Source organism: Apteryx mantelli, chromosome 2 (genome assembly GCF_036417845.1).
Source record: "Apteryx mantelli isolate bAptMan1 chromosome 2, bAptMan1.hap1, whole genome shotgun sequence".
In the NCBI taxonomy this organism is placed as follows: domain Eukaryota; kingdom Metazoa; phylum Chordata; class Aves; order Apterygiformes; family Apterygidae; genus Apteryx; species Apteryx mantelli.
The window spans coordinates 111,795,775-111,810,385 of record NC_089979.1 but is presented as its reverse complement, the minus strand read 5'-3'; the positions used below and the strand labels follow the sequence as shown (position 1 = coordinate 111,810,385).

The 14,611-nt window shown below is 40.0% G+C and overlaps 1 long non-coding RNA gene across 1 annotated transcript; it reads right to left on the bottom strand.

The window, feature by feature from the left end:
• Window positions 1-746: 746 nt before the first annotated feature.
• Window positions 747-13,406, bottom strand: LOC136991397 (uncharacterized). Its single transcript, XR_010883596.1, has 2 exons — window positions 13,362-13,406; window positions 747-1,011 (listed from the first exon to the last, which is right to left on the bottom strand). It is a non-coding gene; the product is annotated as an uncharacterized lncRNA (long non-coding RNA).
• Window positions 13,407-14,611: the final 1,205 nt, after the last annotated feature.

The window sequence follows — 14,611 nt, the reverse complement described above, 5'->3', positions numbered from 1 at the left end:
TTATGTTTTTACTTGAAAACCAGCATTCTGTTACTTTTTTTTAACAGATTTGCTGTTTTCTTCCTCACTTGATGGAAATGACTTTCTTTCCCTCCTTGAATCACAAATGGAATAGCCCTACCGTGGCCAGTAACCCAACTTCTTGGTAAAACAAACTTGCAGACAGGGCTTGTAAATTCACCACAAGCCACAGATAAGAGGGCAGGAGCTTACATCAGTGCAAATGTAAACATTGATTTAGTGTTTGTATGTATTTAAGCCATTTACACATTTACGCCTCCTTCCTGTGTGCAAACTAGGAGAATGGTAAAATGTGCTGAAAGCTGTGGAAATTGAATTGGAAGAGTCCTTGCAGATCTATGAAAAAAAAAAAAACAACAACACCTCTCTAAGTTTTTCCATCCCCGGCTGTAATACGTATGTAGGTTGGAGTCCTCTGTTGAAGTCAGTGGGAGTTTGCCATTGGTTTCAGTGGAAACAGGTTTGGTTCCTCTGCTGTAAAACCCCTGTTAAGAGAATCCTACTAATCAGTAATGACTCATATAGAAACAGAACTTGTGATCTGTTTAGAAAACTCCCGTTCCATATTTAGCACTGCTTGAGATGTAGTATTTAAAAGATCATATAACAAATTAGCTCAGGAAATGCAACTGAAAAGTCCCATTTTCTTCCTCAAACCCAGCCTCTTCCTCTCTCTACCACCTCCTCCCCCCTCAAAAAAGCAAAGTATACAATAATGCCAGTAATTATGTGTTATGTGATTTTTATTGCCTCACAATTTATTACAAATGTTTTTGTGGGTGGTACAAAGTATTTGAACAGGTTTTCAAACTAGTCAGAAATTTATTAAATATTGGTGATCGTTATTACAGGTTGTGTTTTATGATCTATGGTTGATTTATTTGCACAAAAAACAAAAGGCAATGCGGTGTAGCTTTTTCAGCATTCTTCATGTGGTAGCATTCCACAATGCATAGCGAGTATCTCCAAACTAAAGGGGCTCTACAAAAGCTAAAGAACAAAAGAAGACTGTTACTGAAGCAGAAACAAAAGCCAAAATGCTCTGCACACCCTGCCACTTCCACTAACCCTGGTAGTGTTTGTAGATAGTCAGTATTTCTGAAAAGTTGATCGCAAATTTTTTATATCTAAATATGCATAGGAAATACTAACTTTAGATGTGGGAATCAGAACATTTTGCTCAACTGAATGTTGAGGATCACTTGAAATGCAGATGTAGAATTATCTTTCAAAGGACAAATCAAATAATTGCTGTTATGATGCACATCAGATTAAAAATCTATATGCTAGAGTATGTTAATTCAGGGAAATGCACAGGGCACATCATATGTAACAAATAGAACATAAGATTATCCAGATTATTTCATGATGCATACTTTTTAAACTGTGCTGTAATGACTAATAGTCAGAAAAGGACACATGGATGTTTTTGCCTTGGGGATGTCCTGCAGATCCCAGGATATCTAGCTGATTTTCTCAGAAGTCTTGGTAGACCCTCCATATCCTACCCCATTTCAAATACAGATCATGGCACCAATCACACTGTGCCCAGGATCTCCCATACATCATCTCTACTCATTTGTTTTATTTTCCCTATTGGTGACCCATCAGCAATGATTTCCATCCTGAAAGGTTTGACAACAGATAAAAATGAACAGCAACCAACCACAGAAAATCCTAAATTTGAAGAGGATGTTTTTAGATAAATAAGAAACAGGCTTCTGTCTGGAAAAAAAAATTCAAATGCAATGTCTATTTACATACATAAAGGTCTTCCCAACCCTTCTTTCCCCCTAACTGGTAGAAAACTATGGATAACTGGTAAATTTAGAACTGAGAACTTGCTCCACCCTACTTTATCATGGAAAATGTTGAGAAAAAAAGGCATAGCTGCTGCAGGCACAGAGGTGGTATCACCTTTTCTCCACAAGCCTGGTATGGTAGGGCTTAAAGACATCTAATTTGTTGGCCCAGAGATTGGGCACTAATTTGTCTTCAGCTGCTAGAGGTAGTGGTGATTGGGAAATGAGTCACATCTCCCTCTGCTTCTGTTGTTGAATCAGAGGGATTACCAAACTAATGAGCTGCAAGGCTGTCTAGGTTTCCCAAATTGTAAGGTCCCAAAGAAAAAAAAACACGTTTTGGGTTTAAGGCCATCTCTATGTACTTGCATTGCAGCCAGCAGCAAAAGGTTTCTGCTTCATTTCAGCCTTCAAAACCCATAGATTTTTTTTTCCTCATATCCTCAAAAGCAGCAAAAAAAGAGAGGTATTCTTAAGTACAGAAGAAAATGACTCAAGTGACCCTCTGGACTGGCATGAGAGGGGAAAAGCCCCAGTTAGAAATCTATGCAAATCTATGATGAAGAACAGTCTAAATTTTGATCCCAGTTTCCTTCAGGCCTTGAAAGCAAATCCTGTCTAAACCAAGCAAGGATCCATACTGACATTTTCCCCGAGCCTCTTCCCTCCACCATGCTGTGTCTCTCAGCATAATCCCAAACCTTGCCTAAATTAAAACATGACACTGCACATACCCTTCTCCCTCAGGTAGCAGATGAGAGAAATGTCCCATAGCTTAAGCCAGCTTTGGAAAATGTAAAAGTATTATAGTGATGAAAAAAAGAAGTATCTTGCTGAATGACATTAGAGGCTTTTATTTATTTGTCAGTTGTTGAAGATTTCGGTTAAACAATCCTATTAGCTCTGAATCTTTGGAGCAAGTTTTACATCTCTGTTGAATCCATTAGATCACAAGGCTGTAGCAAAGAGGCACATCATTCCTTCTTTAGGCATTCAACTCCCATTTACATCAATGGAAATTAGATAATTTACACATCTGGTCCTGAGTCTAATGTTTCCAACTGTGGTGTGGGGGTACTGAACTTCAGGCACTAAAACAGACCTATTCTCACCTTCTGAAATCCAGGTGGTTTTGCAGTAAGTAAAATTTGGCACTTCAAAGTGGAGGCACCTAAAGCCCCTAATATTTTTTTTTATATATCTTTATTTGTTTTTCTGAAGATTCAGTCAAAACTATCCACAGCTCCATAGTTATGTTTATCTCTTCAATCATTCTGATTTCAGATTTAGGGTACATTGATAAATAGCTGTATTCTTAACTTTGAGGGAGATTTAATTTCTTCCACTATTCCTTAGTCCATCCCAAATGTCCCTCTTCATATTTGCTATTTTTATCTTTTGAGTTTATTATTTATTATTACTAAATTTATTACTGAAACACATACATGCACTCACATATTTAGGTTATAACACTTAAGAGCCATGCATTTTGCTTGTAAAAACACACACTTTAAAATACAGCTTTTTTATACCTTATTGGTAACATGTCCCTTTCAACATCATTCTCATTATGTAATATATGCATTATAGAAGTATGTTTAAATACAACACAGCTTAAAAGACAATCGCGTTTCTCTAAACAATATATTCTTCTGTGGATAGGTGAGACCTTGCTGATAATTTTTCATCACAAATCATTCCTTCAAGTCTCTCAATAGTTTCATTGCTTTTCTCTAAAACACTTCCAAGTAGTTACCTGGAATGAGGTTCCAGAAATAAAAATAATAATTCAGGTGTTGTCAAAAACAGCATGAGGTTCAGTGTGTTGATCTTACAAGGTGCTAAGTGCTCTGAATGCAATCCAGAAAATATGTTTATCTGTATGCACACTCCTGTACTGTTTATAGTCTGTGAGAGAAACTCTTACTCCAGTGAAATCAAAGTGGGATCTTCCTTTGAGCTCTGTATTGTCAGGGTTTCACACTGCCAATCTTCACTCATTGCATTGCAGGCATGTTGCTCCACAGCTCAGAAGATGGATCTCTCTCTACAGTGACTTCCTGCTCTGTGACATTATGTTGTGTGACAGTGCCCCAACAGTGAACCTCTTCTACACTATTAAGCATGTATTTGAGGTAGACAGCGTGACCTTATTTTGTATATTCCTGGACATATATCTAAACACCATCAAGGCAGCTTGCTGAGTTGGAATGCATGCATTGCCCTGCCTCAGAAATATGTCTAGGAAGCCATCACAATGCTAAATTAGGACTAAGGATGCCGATTGTCTTCTGGGTACCAGCCTTTCTGGTGGGATGTATTTTTTTGCACAGAAAGGTGGGGAGGAGAAGGGCCAAGGGCTCCTTGTGGAGACGAAGGCTACAAAGGAGAGCATCTGAGCAAGGACGATCGTGCCCTGGAGTGTGTGGAAACAAGGATGGGCTCATCCCAGAAGGAGGGACTGACAGACTTTGGATTCACAGAAGGGGTGACTAAGCGAGGATTTTGTTCTTTTCCAGAGGTCTATGATTTTCAGTTACTTTTAAGGTACCACGAGTGTGATTAAGACATTCTTCTGCCAGAACATTACTCCTTGCTTCTCTGTCACATCATCCCAGTAGGGGGGGAAATTGGAGAAGCGGAAAAGTCCCTCTGAACTTCAAGCAGCGTTCCCGAGAAATGTGCACCAGCAACCAGGGGCGCACAAGGTGGGCCAGGGTCAAGCTAGCTGCACCGCAAGGTTTCACATCCCCAGGAATGGGCAGGGAGAGGGCTGGAGCCATGAGCAAGCCAGCATGAGGAGAGGCCCTCAGGAACGGCTGGGTTTGAAGCAGGTGGGACCCCATGGATTGAGCCCACTCACAACAGACTGGTGACCTTACATGGTGGTACTGAGCCAGGTTGTGACAGATGGTATCCCTGGATCTGAAAAGGGTTCCTGGCTCTTACTGTTTAGTTAATTAATTGAGAGGAACGAATTAACTTGGTAAATTGTGAATACAATATAAAACCCTCTGTTTTTTTAGATAGCTTGTATCCAATGCTTCATTTAAATGATTAGTATAATCTAAGTTGCTGGTAGATTTTAGTGTTTTTTCCCCTGATCTTTGTCAGTTGTTCCCCAAAAGTAATTCTGGAAGGATGCTTCAAAAGATCTATGATAAAGCTGATGAGGTTTATTGGACAGGCAGGACCGATGGGATAGAGACACTACTGGCCTAATATGTACCTCTGTAAGGTTTATCTCTAGCGAGTCTCCAGAGCAAAATTCACTCAGTGGCAAGTATTTTTCCACACCAAACGTAATCACTAAAGTGCCATATCTTACCTCAGGTAGGTTGGAAATTGGATTTCTGAGATTGCAATGTTTTACAAAAAAAAAGAAAGAGGCACAAATAAATAAATAAATAAATAACCATGCTGGCAGACTTCCAAGTGCAAATGGGAGAATCAGTGGATTGAATTCGTCATCATGCGTTGGGGTACAAGCTGCCACTCAAGGGAGGACTGTACATGTGAGACCTGAGTGGGCATTTCGTGGAGCAGTGGCTATGCAAGGAGCCAGAGCCAGCAGGGCAAGGGCTAGCTTTGGCCAAGCTGCCTGTTCGTGCAGGCACAGCCTCCATGGCAGCAGTTAGCAGGGAGTCAATTGTCCTGGCTAAACCTCAGGAGGAATCTCCTCCCCTTTGGTGAGCTTCCAGATAATACGCACACTTTAAAGCCTTTTTTTTAATCCCAGCAGTGCAACAAAAGGAGCTGCCACAGCCCAGTCTCAGGGCTAGGGCCCCGTCCTCTTCAAGCACTTCTTTCAAGACCTGGGTGATGTGTCTGTGCCGAGATAGTCCGTTTACCTCCATGGTGGCTTTTTCCAGCAGGTTTCCAGGAATGAGAAGAACAGCTGGAGAAACTGAATGTTATGCTTCATTGATGGGGGAAATTCTCTGTACTGCAATATTAGTACTCACTGCCTGTTGTGGTCACCATGCACTGTCATCAAGGAGGTTTCAAGGGGCTGGTAAGGAAGTGGGATGTACTGAAGCTCTCACGCTTAAGCAATACAAGTCCAGAAGGGTAATGCGGGGAGTATGTTTATCATGTAAACAGTGAACTGTCTGTAAAAGGGGAAGTTTTATGCAGGGATGGGTATGTGGGAAATGAGAAACCACGAATTAATGAGAAACCCTACCGAGGTTAGAGTAATTACTGATTAATTTTGATTTCACTTTGCCTGGTCAGAGTGGAAGCTCCTAAGCAAATACAGAAGCCATAGCATTGCACCATAAATCTTGGATTGGCATGGATTTGAGATTACTCATAAGTGACTAACCCACATCAGCACCAATAGCTTATGCTGTACAATTCTATCAGGTGTTTTGGATGTGCCACCAGGACAGCTGTTTCAGACAAGTGTTTTTAAACATTATTGGAAATCCTCTATTCTCTGTTTCCCTATAAAGCTTCAGTAGTGTTCCTTGGTATTTATTCCTCAAGGGGATTTTGGAGAATAAAAAAATCACTGAAAATACCTCTGCAATGGTATTGTGACTAGCAGCACCACAACTTTCCAGTCTCGTTTCCTGGGACCTTCCAAATATAGATACAGGGTTGTGTAGAAAGCCAGGAATCTCCCCTTTCTGTTCTTCCCAGCTCTAGCCCTCAAGGTCATGCATAAAAATACATCCCTCTGATCTCAAGATTTAATCTGATTGCTCTTTTTTGCCAGGGCAAGATTTTTGGGAAGGTTATCTCCAATTTGAGAAGTGGCTGAGAATGGTGCAATGGTAAAAGATATCTTTGTTTTTAAGAACAGAGGTAGGGCACAGTTCTTCAAGTTTTAATTAGCCTTCTGGAAATGCATAGCTGATGCAGTTTATGGCAAATGCTCATCACTGATAACATGGATATCAAGTTAACAACATGTAGCTCAGACCAGTGTCATTTAAGGTGAGGGAAAGGTCTTTTTCCAGGATTGGTACAAAGGTAGAAACTTATTTTGTGGCAGAGTTCTCAGTTGTTTATTAAACCTGTGCCTATCTGGAAAGTGCTCAGATGGTTAGCTGTAGAACTGATGGTGGCATGGACAACAAGGCTCAGTTGAGTCTCTCCAAAGTGCAAAGACACGTTTGACTCCAAAGCAGATTGCTTTGTCCTCCACTGTATCACATGCACACATGTGGGAATCCTCCCACCATTCCAGAGCTGGGAGCAGTTTTCAAACTATTAAAAAAATCCCTGACACAAAATAGTTTCCTTCTTACTTTTCAAATGTGAAATTCTCAAATTAGAGTGGTGTGTTCTGCAGGAAAGGTTGTATTAAATGTTGGATTTGTTACAGGATGAAGATTCATTATCTTATGAACTGTTTAGCAAGAAATGGGTGCTTTATACCAATAAAGAGAAACTAGGAACTTCCTCACCACAGTTTCCACCGCGCTCTAATCCTGGCATACTGGGAGATATCAGACTGTAACTGTACAATGTTATTTTGACATTTTGCTTGAACAAATTTGCCTTCCCATCTGAAAGACTATCTTTCAATCATTGTATTTTCTTATGAAAAATGTTTTAGAAAATGTCAAACAACTCCTAAATTTGCCAAGAAAAATCAGCTTATTTCTAGATACACTAAGATATTTGAATGAACAATTTCGGATAAGAGGGACTAGACTCTCATAAATTACCACAAGTTACATTTGCTTTTGGTAGAGAATTTCATATAAACTTACTTCCATCCACTTTAGCTGCAGTGTATTTTCATGTTTCTTTCTCATCCTGGCCCAATTTTTGCTCACTGTGGGAACAGGATCTTTAAATAAAAGCTTTCTAGTATATTACTGAACAAGCTTGCACTATGGTTCTGAAGTGTATTTACGCTACCATAGTCACAACAGACTTCTGGAAAGACAGCCTAGAAAAATTACCTGACAGGTTGATATACTAATAAGAAGAAAAAGAGAGGAGAAACTTATGGCTATAGAAGATCTTGAAGAGTTTCAGGATGAAGAATAATTGGGAAAGAAACTTTCTCTCTTAGAAACACTTGCCTGATACTACCTGTGTGAGCAGTAGGAATGTTTTCATGTATGGAACAGGAAAAACAAGAAGTGTGTCAAGAACTAGCAACAGTCTCCAAGCTAGAAGTCCTGGAGTCAGGATCCAGGGACAGAACTCAAGTTAATAAAACAGTCCGTAGACAGAGAATAACGACAACCACTCTATTGGTTAAGGAGTGTAGAGTTATGATGACAGAGCACAATCTGGTATCAGATTTGTCATAGCACTGGCCATCTTGGGGCCTTGTGACTGTCCTTTGTTTCAGCCAGTGCTATTACGGTGCTAAATTATCTATGCCAAGTTGAAAATTAATCTGGGTGCTTCTCTTTTGGAAGACAAATTCTCCGTCTAAATGCTTGGCCTTCAAGATTAGAGTAAGGTTAGATCTCTTTATGTGCAGGTAGATTTCCACTCTCTTTTTCCTAAAGCTGGCTGGTCCTGAGGAAAGCAGGGCACTTTTAGCTCACGCATAATTGCCATACATACCTGGCTTCTACTCTGCAGCTGGCTTATATTTGACCAGCTCAGCACATGGGAAGAAATTGTTTGTTGCATCTCTCCCTGTGGACCTGGCTCAATTGCTTTTGCTCGTTGCAGCCTAATGTAATTTTTGCAGTATTACTGTCAAGGTGAGGTTGAAAGAAATAAGAAATCTTGGGGTTATACCATGAATGTTGTTCCTGTAGTGTAGTCATGTTTCACTTGTATTTTATGACCAAATCTTTAATTCCTTGAAGTTATGATATCACTATGACCTGAACGTACAAAGTTAGTGTATTAATAAGGTAGATGCATCTGAGAAAGAGACAATATTCTCCTGCAGACTGCATCATATGAGAAGAAAATAGCCATTTGGGAAATAAATTTTCTCCTACACACAAGAAGGGGAATTTTAAAAATGAAGTGTCTGCACAGATTGAAAGTGAAACTTTTGAAACTATTGAGAACTCTGAGTAACGGATGAGACATGCCCATAATGTTGACAACTCATATCAAACTCTTCATCCAAATATTTTCAACTTCCCAGGTGATCCAGACCCATGGATCTATTTCAGAGCATCAGAGTTAACAGTGTTTCATATCTAGCAGTATAGTTCTGACTTTGTATGTATAAGCCAAGGAAATAATTTCTGGATGTAAATCCTGCTTAGGTCAAGGTCAGGTCTGAGTTCAAAGAACACTGAAGTTTCAGTTCAGATTTGTTTACTGTGAAATCTTGCCAGACCTCTATTGTCCATTATGTCCTCAATGTCTTTTAATACAACAGTTCAGTGTTTGTGATTAATTCACAGGAGCCCACAAGGAGCCCCTTGATCATGTTTTTCCACCTAATTGAAAGTAAGGTTGAGAGACTTCTTTTCTTCTCATGATGCTGATGGAGAAGTGGTATCCCTGGGACTCATAAAAATATTCCTATTTGTACCACATTTTATAGCAATAAGATTTCTGGTGGAGAAAACCCATCTCCACTTTCCAGCTCCTCTCTGTTAATGACTTCCATTGCGTGATGCTATCATTACAGTCACTGGGTCATGTTAACCTAAACTCCAATAATCTCTGCACCTAATCTGAGAAAGAGCTAGGTACTTTTCAAGTTTTCTAAAGAGAATTTCGGAGGACCTAAGTTAAACATTTGAATGCATGAAAATATATCATCATTTTTCGTAAGGAAGGTCTTTTGTAGGCCTCTTGATAAATGATTAGCAGGTCAGCAGTGTGATGACTATAGTACTAAAGACATGTTTTCACTGATATTTCTGCCATTAGGTCAAAGCATCACAATACTTCACCTGATATCAAACTGAAACCAGAATCTGTTTCCATTAAGGGTTATCTTAGAATTAAAAATACTTAGTGTCTGAATCCAACACCACCACTCACCTGCAATATTTTACATGTGATTCCCTCACTGTGGAGCACTCATGGTTTTTAATTCAAATATCCCCTTGAGACCCACTGTGCAGAAGTACATTGAACAGTTCTGTATGCTTGGATGTCTCTTCAATAGTACTGTTCATACAGTAGTTCTCAGCATGAGTAATCTGTCAAGAATTAGGGCCTTTTGCTCTAGGTCAAACATTTGTGAAATCCAGAGGGGGTCTGATTTCCTGGATCCAGTAGAGATTTCTCACAAAAGTAGAGGTATTTTCAAGATATCCAGAACCACAAATCCAGCCCCCCATTGAATTTCAGTTTCCCTTACAGGTCATTATTGTTTTCACTGCTTTATGGCAGTACTGGCCAAAATCAATCTTTTACAGCTCCACTTCCTACTCATACTAAAAGAAAAAGGTTGGGGCCTTTAATCAGACCTATTTATATTTTCAAAATGAGGAAGACATTCTGAAAAAGAAATTGTTTTTGCAGCCAATTCAGGGACCTTCTGTCTACAAAATCTGCTCTAAACACTTTCCCACCACAACTTTCTTTCCATTATTAGGAACTTACACCATGTTGTATTTAGTTTGGTGTTTTGCCAAAAATGTTCTTTAGGTCTCTATAGTACAAAATCTGACAGAAAGCATAACACAAGGAAAAAAGGTATTTTTAAATCCCTACTTTTTTCCATTTTCCCATCAGAAAATTTTTTAAAAAAATACTGGTAATATAAATCCATCTCTGTTCCAGTTTTTACTCTGGTTATTTATACCCTTTAAATATGATCCATGTAGAGACTCCAAAGTTATTAAATCCGTTCAGATAGTCTTTCAATCTATTCAGGAGCTGAGTGTACCTGGCACAAGCACTGAGTAGTTCCTTTTGGTTTCTGAGCTTGAAGCAAGACTTAAAGTAAATGATTTTCTGTTATGATAATGATGATACTACCAGACGTTCTGAGTGGAAAAGGCCAGGGAGGTTCCGATTCTGACTCACATTATGATATTATCTCTTTCTTTTTTAACTTAAGGAAAACTCAACTCAGATTCCATCTGTGGTTTTCAGCAAGAATAGTGCTTTTCCCTTCTTCCCGCAGAATTTTCCAGCCAGATTGGTTGAACTACAGAAAGGTCAAATGACTTACTTGGAGGGTAAGCCATGAGTCAGTAGCTCAGCTAGCACTGAATCAAATCCTTTCCCGTCTTCCAGTCCAACCACTAGACAACACACAATTGCTTTCATTGACCAGAAAGCTTTAATGAAGTCAGCATTAGCAGTGGTATATGCTAGTATTAGTCTCTGAACAGCATTACTATACATTAGTATGAGTCTGTGAAAATCAGTCATCTTACACCAGCAATTCATTTGATACGTAGCGGACAGAAAATCCTGGGTCCCCCCTCTCTTTGCATGCCTTGTATCCTGTCTGTGCATGTTGCCTTTTGCACACACAGGTCATGCAGCTGTGCTCCCATCTACACTAGGAGTTGCTGAGCACAGTTCTGTTCAGGATGCTGGACTGCAGCCTTCATTCTCAACCTTCTGGTCACAAGACCTCCAGTGGAATTTCAGCTGCCTCTCCTTTATAGCCAGGAAGAGGGAAAAGGGCCTATTTTTTTTTCAAAATAATGAACTCATTTTGCAAAATGAGATCATAGTTTGGAAAATGTTCAGAAATGCTGGACAAGATAAACTTAGCAATCAACTTTGACCTTAGAACCTACCAATGTTTGGATTTAGTTGACCTGTATGCATCTGTACAAATGTTGGCATATGCATATAGACATCTGGAAATTTTGCAGATACACTGATGCAAGAAACTGTAAAACATAGAAGCAATGGCTGGAAGGGAGCTTGAGCAAGCATCTAATCCATCCTCACCTAAAGCAGAATGGGCTTTATCTACATCATTCCTCACAGGCAGCTCTTAAAAACTTCCATCTTCTACCTCCCCAGGCAATGTGCACTGTCACTTCACCTCTCAAATTGTTTTGTTAGACATTAAGGGAACCTCTTTTTGCTCTCCCTCATCAAAATGAGTGTGCTACTTTCATGTATAGAAGGTAATGCAATCAAAAAAAAAAAAAAATAGAGCCCACACCATTTGGAATGCCAGGTTTTACAAATTCAATGATACAAATGTAAATGTATCTTTAGCAAGTATTTCTTCTTTTTTTCTTATGGTGCTTTTTTGCAGTACAAAGAGACTTTTTCTTCTCTTTGTGCTGAATAATGCCTGCTTCTGCCTTTCTCCTAATAAGGCTCTATTTACAAAGGTTTTCTAAGTGTTATTGCATGCAACTGACTGCGTGTGAAGAAAAGGTAACAGGAAAAAGAAACAGTTTTCAAACAGCACTGCAGATTTGACTTTTAAACTTGTCAAAGCCAGGAAATTCATACTGAATCATCTGACTGAATTTGCTGTGCTGTGCTGCGATGCTTTAGCTCATATGGCACACAAGATAACCACTGTTCAGAGACCCTGCAGTAACTCAGCAAAATAGGATGAATGGAGGATGACGTTTCTGCTATAAATCATCAAGTCTATTGTGTATATGTGTAATAGACAGGACGGGAAGCAGGGAAATATGGGACTCTTATGGCATACCAGAAGGAACTTTTCAGCATGTTTCTTCTGCTGATGACTGGCTGGCAGCTCAAAAAAAAAAAAAAAAAAGAAAAATCTAGTATAAAGTCACCATATAAATTAGAAATGGAAACAGCTACTATTAGATCATCTTTTCCATCCTCTTGTCACTGTGGAATTGTTCCCTACAGTGTGTTCTTGAGTGTTTTGTCCAGTCTACTCTTAAATAACTTAAGCAACAGGGTTTCCATTGCTTCTCTTTGGAAACCTACCCCACAGTGTAGTAGGTCTCGTTAATAGGAAATGTTTCTCTACAGCATAAATTTTCCTGTTCTCAGCTTCATCTCATTAATTCCACTTATACCCCCTTCTCCAGTCCTAATCAATTCCTTTGCCTCATAAGTGTTTATATCCTTCTAAGACTTATGTGGAATTATCATACTCCAATTAGATACCGTTCAGCCAAGATATGCGCAAAGCCCATTCCCTTCATTTTCCTTCAGCCCACATCTAAGCCTTGGATCGTTTTTTTCCCCTCTCTGAAGTCCCTTCAGTTTGTCATCGAGTCGCCCTCAATTTAAGTTGAATAAAGGTCTGGCCCCTTCACTGCAGCCAGAGATTCAGCGATCGGGTTTCCAGAACACCATCAATTCCTGTCTTGCCAGAAAATAAAATGGAGAAGAGTGGCCATGGAGACCACTCAGGAAGAAGACGAGAATAGAAAAGAAAGGTAGTCTTCAAGGGAAGAATGATGCAAAATGTCAACAGCAGCAACAGCAGTGGTACAGAAAGAAAAGGGCAGGGTTAGGTGGAGAACCCCAGCAGAAAGCTTCGCACCATTTTGGGACCCACAGAGCAGCGCACAGCATCCCCCAGGAGACGAAGCCCATCAGGCCTCACTGGGCCCAGCCTGGCCCCTCATGCAGTCCCCAAATTGCCTGTTGCTCCACGTTCCCCACCCTTTCCACACTCATTGCGCCCGGTAGGGCTGGCCTCACCACTTTGCCTCTATTTCTTACCATTTCACAGCGTCCCACACGATGATCTCATGAGCAGAGGCAACCTGGGCGACCGTGTGTTTTGGAGATGGACAAAGCCAGCTTTGTGTACAGGTTTTTTTCCTTGTGGCTGTAAAATTAGGGGGTGGGAGAGAAACCTGGGCTATATCATAGCCTCCTGGTGGTCCACCCCCTCAGCCCAACCCTGTGGACCGTCCAAAACGTTGTCATTTCACCCCAGAAGGCAAGCAGGCTTGGGGCAGATCCAGAAAACGGATTACAACATAATCCAATTCACAGGGAGGGGTATTTTTGAAAGAGGATTATATTTTTTTCTGGCTGGCTGCCAGAAATAAATAAATGCTGTAAGAATAATGTAATGTTTTTAGAGGGCATGGTGATGGAAAAAGAAGGCTCGTTTCCATATCCACGTTAGAGAGGGGGAGGAGGTAACTTGAGTTTCACAGTGGTGTGCAAACCAGTGTGAGGGTATGTGAGGTATAAATGTTGGTATTTCACACTGGAATTTCAAGCACAATATTCGTCTGAAGAAAGCAATGCTTCGTTTCTAATCAGAACAATGTACTACAGGGATTTGGTCTGCATTTTGGCATCAAAAAGCCTCCTCCTGAACCTTTTGTGACCTTCAGAGAGTTTTGCATAATTAGCTTGATTAAAGACAGAGCACAATTTTAGCACCAGGGACCAAAACCCACAAATTACTGAGGATCGCGTGTTTTGCAAAATAATACCGTTCATGTGATTATTTGTTTTGCTCTAATCATTTTTGAAATATTACTCCATTGCTTGGACTTGAATTACTGGTTGTAACAGATAGCCAGTTCCCAAATAAAATGTAAGTCTCTACAAAAATGTTTCCATTGCATGAGAAACTGTTATTGGATTTCTCTAATGTCACAGGGCTGAGTTTGATGTTTGTATTAGGGGTATTACTGAAAAAGGCCCTCGGTTCAAGTACTTCTCAGCTATGTATGCTGTCATCTCTCTGGGCCTCCCTCAGGCTTTGCTCTTACAGTTTTGATTTTAGTGGGTTAATCTTAATTTTTCAGTGCTGTAAATCCAATAAAAAACAGACCCAGAACATGTACTAATATATGGCTAGACTTTCACATCCAGGAAGAATCAAGCTGTCTTACAGAGAACAGTTTGGGAGCTGCTTTCATAATGGATCAAGGAATCCACAAAATAAATGTGAGGACATGAAACAGAGGGAAGTACTGCCCTAATGCTCTTTGGGTCATGCAGGGTAG